The sequence below is a fragment of the Hydra vulgaris genome, chromosome 09, assembly GCF_038396675.1.
Source record: "Hydra vulgaris chromosome 09, alternate assembly HydraT2T_AEP".
NCBI classification, from domain to species: Eukaryota; Metazoa; Cnidaria; class Hydrozoa; order Anthoathecata; family Hydridae; genus Hydra; species Hydra vulgaris.
This window is the reverse complement of record NC_088928.1, coordinates 43307983-43316097: the sequence shown is the minus strand read 5'-3', so window position 1 is coordinate 43316097 and position 8115 is coordinate 43307983.

Genomic DNA, 8115 nt, shown 5'->3' with positions numbered 1-8115 from the left:
CTGGTGTTTTATATCAAGCTAATTTCTGTCTTGAATTAAAATCAAAAAATAAGTTACACCAAAATAAATCATGTGTCCTAACTAAATTATTTAAATTAAAAAATTTAGACAAAAAATATTTAGCCTCAATAAAGACAAAAAAAATGATCATCCAAATAACACAATAATTGTAAACACCCTTCATATAATAAAACATACTTCCTGAAAAATTTCAATTATTTTAATTTGTATTTTAGAAGTTATGAATCGCACCATTTTACCTAGGGTTGAGCTTTTACCGAAAATTTACCGGTAAATCGGTAAAATTGTTTTACCGATTTACCGGTAAATGATGTCGGTAAATTCCGGCAAATATTGTTTTTTTAATAACGTTGAAGGATGCTTGAAAATGTTTTAGAATGCTTGAAATGGCTCAACCAATAAATTAAAAATTTAATTAAAATTTTAATTTTCATTTTCCTGTTAACAAAGCTGTTGTTTGTTATGCTTGAAAAGTGATTTTGTTGGTTTAGTTTTGTCTAAACACTTTAAGAAAAAGGTTTTTACTTTCTTGTGACTTATTTATCAATCAATGTATTTTGGAAAACGATATTACATCGACGGTCATTTACAAATAGTTATAAAACTAATATTAAGTAAATACCTATAAGTTGATATAAAAAAATATTTTTTAACACAAATAATAATAAAAATGATGAACAATGAATTAATAATAATGATAACACTATAATCATAAAAAATAATATATTGAGTATAATATCTATAAATTTACACTAAATAAAACCAATTAACTAAAATAAACAGAAAGAATTAAATGGTTTTAAATACTTAACATATATAAAAAGTAAAATAAAGAATAAGTACATCCAAGGAGATTTTTTAGATACAAAAAATTATAATAAACAACAACAAAAAAAAAATAAAAAAATAAAGAAAAACTAGGCTAAATATAAAAAATAAAAATAATAACAATACTAACAACTATAATCAATGCTACTAGAATACAACCGTTACAATAATAATCCAAAAAACTTAAAATAAACACGTCACACTCTAATATAAAATAATTAAAACCTCCAATTAAAAGATAAAATAGATTAGTTGGGTAAAAATGTATAGGAAAAGTCAACAATCCAGAAAATTAGGAACATTAAAACACAATACAAACACACACACACAAAAAAACAGAACATATATCATGATATTAGAAAACATAAAAATAGGGACAAAATCACAGAAAAATCAAAATTACACAACATTTAAACATAGAAATAAATTTTAAAAAGTATATAATTTTGTTACATCTTCGACTTTTCGAATTTATAAAAACGTTTCATATTTTTCTTAACTTTGTTTAGCGTTTAACTTCTTTTTTTTTTCATACATTTTAATTTAAAGATATCTTTTTGTTGTATTTGATTGACATTTTTTTCTTCTTTTTTTTTTCTTTTGGCTTATTTTTGTTAATGCTTTCATTTATTCTTTAACATATATATTTTTCTTTTTTACTTTTAATAGTTTTTGTTTTTTTCTATATGATTCTTTTTTCTTTCTTTTTCACCGTTACAAAAAAGCGACCGCCATTTGCGATGTCATTGCAAAGTCTTCATCATTCATATTTATTGTGGTCTTTATCACTAAATTTGATTTGCGTTTTGGCAAAATGTCGGACACTTGGAAACACTACACCTTAAACAAAGGGAAAACAGTTACTTGCAAAATTTGTGGAAATACAAGTCAATACAAAAGTTCCACAACTGGAATGTGGTATCACTTAAACAAGAAACATGGAATCAAAAAGGAAACACAGGAAAAAGTGACACCAAAAGCTGCATCACAATCAAAAAGGCCTAAGATTTCAACTTTTTTTCAAAAGAAATCAATTGAAGAAGTGATTTCAAGACTTACAGCACTGGATGAATTTAGTTTCAATGCCATTGTTAACAGCTCTTTCAATCGATCTGCAATGTCTGAAAAAGGTTATGATTTCCCAAAAAATCCCAATCAAGCAATCCAGTCAGTTAAAAAGTTTGCAACTGGCGTAAGGAATGACCTTAAAAACACTTTCAATTCTTTAGTGACAATGGGCTTGACTTGAATTTCCGGATCTCTGCCGGCTGAAAAAGCTGCAGCTGTTGTCACTGAAAAAGTGGCAGAATTTGGGGTGAAACTAGGCGACAGCATTGTCTGCTCAGTTACTGACGGAGCTTCCATGATGGTTAAGTTCGGAAAACTGGTTCCAACCGAGCATCAAACTTGTTATACCCACGGAATGCAGTTCGCCGTTCAAGAAGTGCTGTACGAGAAGCCTTCTCAACAAATCCAACAAAATTCATTTGAAGGAACAAGCGACGACGACGAAGTCAGCAGTGACGAATCTGAATCTGACACCGAAGTCAGTTTTCTTGGTGCCGCCATGGATGAAAACATTCCCATTCCGAAAGTGAAAGTTTACTTGCAATCTGTCATCACAAAAGTCAGAAAAATTGTCAAGTTATTTCGAAAATTGCCCGTCAAAAATGACGTCCTTAAAGAAGAAATTAAGAAAGAGCACGGAAAAGAGGTTTCACTTATCCTTGACTGCAGAACAAGATGGAACAGTCTGCTGTCAATGATTCAACAGTTCCTCAAAGTCAAACATTCAATCAGAAAAGTATTGAAGGACATTTCTCCACATTTGATTTGCAGTGATGATGAAGAAGACATTTTAACCGACATTGTTGCTGCTCTTGAACCAGTCAAATTAGCAGCTGAAGCACTTTGGCGACAAAATGCAACTCTTCTTACTGCTGAAGGAATTTTCAAGTTTCTTGTGAACAGGCTGAAACAACAAGATTCAACTCTTTGCATTGCAATGAAGACTGCAATTTTGAGACGTTTTGAAGAGAGAAGGCAGAGCAATCTTGTAAGCTTGTACAGATATCTTTCCAATCCAGAATGCTTGTCCGACATTGAAGAGCATAAAGTTTTCAATATGCCTCCGAAGTCTGTACTTCAAAAGACCGCCAAAAACTTGCTGTCTAGGCTTTTTCCAACAAATCCAGATGACCTGGAGTTTATTCAAGAAGTGCATGGCTCAGAAACTCTTGACGAAAATCCACTTTCTCTTGAAGAGGAACTCGAGGAAGCAATTCAGCATTCGGCCAAAAAACAGCGACACAATTCAAACGACGAATTCAAGGCCATTTCAAAAGAAATGTTGGTCTATGAAGCGACCGGAAAGAGAACTGCAAACCTTGTACTTTTGTTCAATGCACTGGAAACCATCCCACCAACAAGTGTCGAATCTGAGCGAGCCTTTTCTGCCGCTGGATTATTTGTGACAAAAATTCGATCCAGAATGAGTGACGACTTACTTGATACACTTTGTTTTCTCAAAGCTCATTTTTTATCCAAAAATAAATCTCAAAACTAACATTAATGTGTTTTATTTACTTATTACTGCATTTTATGGTCTTCTGTTTATGCCTTTTTATTTTTTACCGATTTTACCGATTTTACTGGTAAATTTTGATTTTTTTACCGTTTTACGGTAAATTTAAAAGTTGGTAAAAGCTCAACCCTAATTTAAACCTTATAGTTAAGGTGTTTAGACTTATTGTGCTATTTGGATGATAATTTTATTTTATATATTGTGGTCAAATATTTTTTTTTCTAAATATTTTAATTTAAGTAATTTAGTTAAAAATTGTCAATAAAAAAAAAAAGATGTTAAAGATTTGCTTCGTAAAATCAAAAAATTAAATATTAATAAGTCAAACTGAATTGACCAGCTCAATAACTTTTTATTTATTTTTATTGCTATATTTGTTTTCAAATCTTTAAAAATGCAGTTAAAAGTTGCTCGGTAAGGTGTGTTTTTATTTAAAATAGAAATATGGAAATAACAATCAAAATCAGAAAAATTAATAATCGCAAATAAACCGAATGAATAAAAACAAAAATTAAAAACAAAACATCAATGAAGAACTTGCACAAGAAACAATTGAACAACGAAAAAAGTTATTGGATGAGGTTAAAAAATTTCAAAGCGAAGGCTTTCACATCATTTTAAAATTTAATAAAATATATAGTCGAGATTTTAAAAAATAGTACAGCATATATTTTTTATTCAACAAACACGTTTTCGTGCTTTTAACATAATGGCTAAAGCTTGGTTTTTAATAATTGTAGAAATGTCGCACAGCAGTTATACAACTACAGTAGAATCCCGTTAACTAGGACCCTAGATAAGTTGGACAGATTTTTGATTTCCCTTGATCTTTCTATATCAACTTACTATAAAATCATCCGCTTAAGTCGTACCCTGGTTAAGTCGACCATTCGCTATCTCGTAGTGTTTTTGGGGTCTCTTCGGCAAAAGAAATTTGCCTCAATAGGACTTTTATTTTGATTTGCATATAAGTGTATATAATAACAAAACTTCCAATACTTCAATAAAAGTTCCAATCTTTGAACGCTCGAAAATAAAGTACCTTTGCGTCAAATATAATTAAACATAACCAAACATTTTCACATATTGTCTTCGATTCGGTTAAGCTTCAATTTTCAACAGCGTCATTAACAAAGATAGGTATAACATTTCATCTCTAATTCATTGGACTGATCTTATTACCTCTCCCAAGGGTAAGGCCGAACTATTTGCAAAGAATTTTTCTTCAAATTTGACTCTTGAATCTCATGGCTATTCTCTTCCTTCCATTCCAATAAAACAGGTTAACCCGTTGTTAGACATTCAAATCACTCCAGCTTCCGTTGCTAAAATCATATCTAAATTAAGCTCTTCTACGGCTTGTGTTCCAGTCAACATTCCTGTCACAATCTTACAAAATTGTACTCCAGAACTCTCTTCAATTCTCTCTAAACTATTTAATAAGTGCTTGACTGAGTCTCGTTTTCTTGCTTGCTGGAAAATGGCATCTGTTGTTCCCATTTTCAAAAACTCCGGAGAACATCCTGACCCCTTCAATTATAGTCCAATTAGTCTTCTTTCTGTTATTAGAAAAGTCTTTAAGTCTTTGATCAACAAATGTTTCACATCCTATCTTGAGTCAAATAACTTCAAACGATCAATACGGTTTTCGATCAAACGATTGATGTGGTTTTTAATCCTCTCGCTCCATGACTGACTTGCTAACTCCTGAAAGATTTTATATTGCATTAGATTGAGGGGGTGAGGCTAGAGGTATTATACATACGATATATCTAAAGCACTCGACAAAGTTTGGCATTTTGGTCTTCTCCTTAAGCATGTTTCATTTAGTGTATCTTGGAAAGTCTTTGAGATTATCAAATCGTTTCTTTTTAACCGCTTTATCAAAGTTATCCTTGAAGGCCTACACACTTCTTTATTTCCAGTAACTTCTGTGGTACTTCAAGGTTTTATCCTTAGTCCTGTTTTATTTCTTATCTACATGAATGATCTTCTAGACAACTTACATCTAAAGTAGCTCTTTTTGCTGATGACTCAACTTTATACTCTTGTCTTGATAAAAAGTTTTCTCTTTCGATTGCTTAGAGCAGGCAGCCGATCTTGAATCTGATCTCACTTCTGTAACAGATAGGGGTAACAAATTTTAACTCTAACAAAACTTAGTTGTTTACTGCAAACAACTATCACAACTGAGAAAGTTGTTTGCAGTTGTCGATTGTATTAATACGGTCGATATTATTGAATGGCAACACTCTTACTGAGTCTCCTTCTTTACGTCTTTATGGATTATCGTTTACTACTGACCTTTCATGGAAATCATATATACAATTGATTGTTAAATTAACATCCGGTAAGGTTGCTCCTCTTTATCATGCTCACCATTTTCTTACTCCTTATTTCATTCTCTGCCTCTACGAATCTCTTATTTGTCCCTCCATGAAATACTGCTGTCATATTTGGACCTGTTCTTCTAATGATGCTTTTTCTCTTCTTGACAAGATCCAAAAACGCATTGTAAACGTAGTTGGACATGTTCTACTGGCTAAGCTTGAGCCTCTTTACCATCGTCGCAAAGTTGCATCTCTTTTTACTTTTCTACAAATACTATCATGGTCGCTGCTAAATTGAGTCATCATTTCGAGTTCCATCAACTAAAACTCATTCTCGTTTGACTCATCATTCAGCTGTTAGGAGTGAATTAGAATTAAAAATAAAAAGAAGACTTTGTTTTTTATCATTCTTCCAAAATTCGTGTTATCGGAAGAACATCAGTTAGATAAAATGTTTTAACTTAGTGAATGTTCAAGTTATCGGGTGATTTTTATGAGAAAGTATTAATGAAGGTTTAAGGGAATCCAGTAGTACTTTAATTTACTGGAAGTAAGAGTTATTAAGGGTTCCACCTAAAATTTCGAAATGGATTTTCTCAGTTGTATTACAGGACACCATGTTTCAAAAAAATCAAACCATGATCAGTTAAGTAAATAAAGCATTAACGCTAGATAAAATATTATTTATGTTGAGAATAACTTATTGAGCTGTATCATATATTTTAACTTTCGGATTACCTTTTCCACTCCTTCCCCTCCCCCACCATCCCTCCTCTCTAATACAATAAAATCCAAAAACTTTATTTCTAAAAATATTGTATTGTTTAAAACAATATATATCTGCAATATTTAAAAAAACTGTTGTAAAAAACTCTTAACTTTTGTTAGCATTTGATTGTTGTTGTTGTTAAAATTCAAATTCCAAATTTAAAAATAGGTTAAAGTAACATTAGTTATTTTTATTGTATTCACAAAAATACTTATTGGAATATTACATTTATAATATTCCAATAAGCACACAGCAAAATTTAAGATTCTAGGTCAAGAATTTTTGTTCTTATTTTAAGAACTTGATTCTTATTTTAAGAACTTGATTCTTGTTTTAAGAACTTGATTCTTATTTTAAGAACTTGATTCTTGTTTTAAGAACTTGATTCTTATTTTAAGAACTTGATTCTTGTTTTAAGAACTTGATTCTTATTTAATGAACTTGATTCTTGTTTTAAGAACTTGATTCTTATTTTAAGAACTTCATTTTTATTTAAGGATATTTTAATAAAAAAAACATTATTCCTAATTTTATAATATCATAATAATATTATAAAGTTAGGAATAATAAGTCCAGCGCGATAGGAAAAGGGGGGGGGGGATGGGAGAAAGGGGTGTGATACCCCTCCATCAATGATTTATTCGTTCATTTAGTCGGCGAATTTGACCATTTTTGACAAGTCAGTCGGCAAATGCAGACCTTTCAGACAAGTTAGTTGGTAAATTTAGACAGTCAGTTGGCACCAGTCGGCAAATTCAAAAAAACGAGAACATTATTATTATTTTTTTTTCAGTCAGCAAAAGCTGTAATGAAATCCCCCACCCACGTGTCACCTACTCGCGCCGGCCATATATATATATATATATATATATATATATATATATATATATATATATATATATATATATATATATATATATATATATATATATATATATATATATATATATATATATATATATATATATATATATATATATATATATATATATTAGGTTGGTGCAAAAGTAAGTTTGCATAATTTTAAAGTCAAATATGATGCACATGCGTAGTGCAAATGCAAACAATATATATATTAGTTGAAAGAGCAATCTTTTTTGCACATTTTAAATCATAAATTATGATATTTTAATAACATTGTATATATATAATTCTTTTTTAGAAAATGTCCATAGAAAAAATACATTTTAGACATTACATGTTGTACGAATTTCGGCAGGGTAAAAATGCAACGAAAGCGACAGAAGTGATTTGTTCTGTTTACGGTGTGGATGCTCTAAATTTTCGCGTTTGCCAGAAGTGGTTTGCTAAGTTTCGCAACAGAGATTTTGATCTTGAGGACAAAGAACGTTCAGGAAAGAAACTGGAAACAGACAATTTAGAGGAATTGCTCGAAGAAGACCCAATCGACTCGAGAATTAGCAGAACAACTTGGAGTTAATCATTTAACTGTTTTAAGACGATTACACGACATGGGAAAGGTTCAAAAGGTCGGAAAATGGGTCCCACATGACTTGACTAAAAACAACAAAATGAAACGTTTGAGCACCTGTATTTCTCATATGGCTAAGTACAAAAAAAAT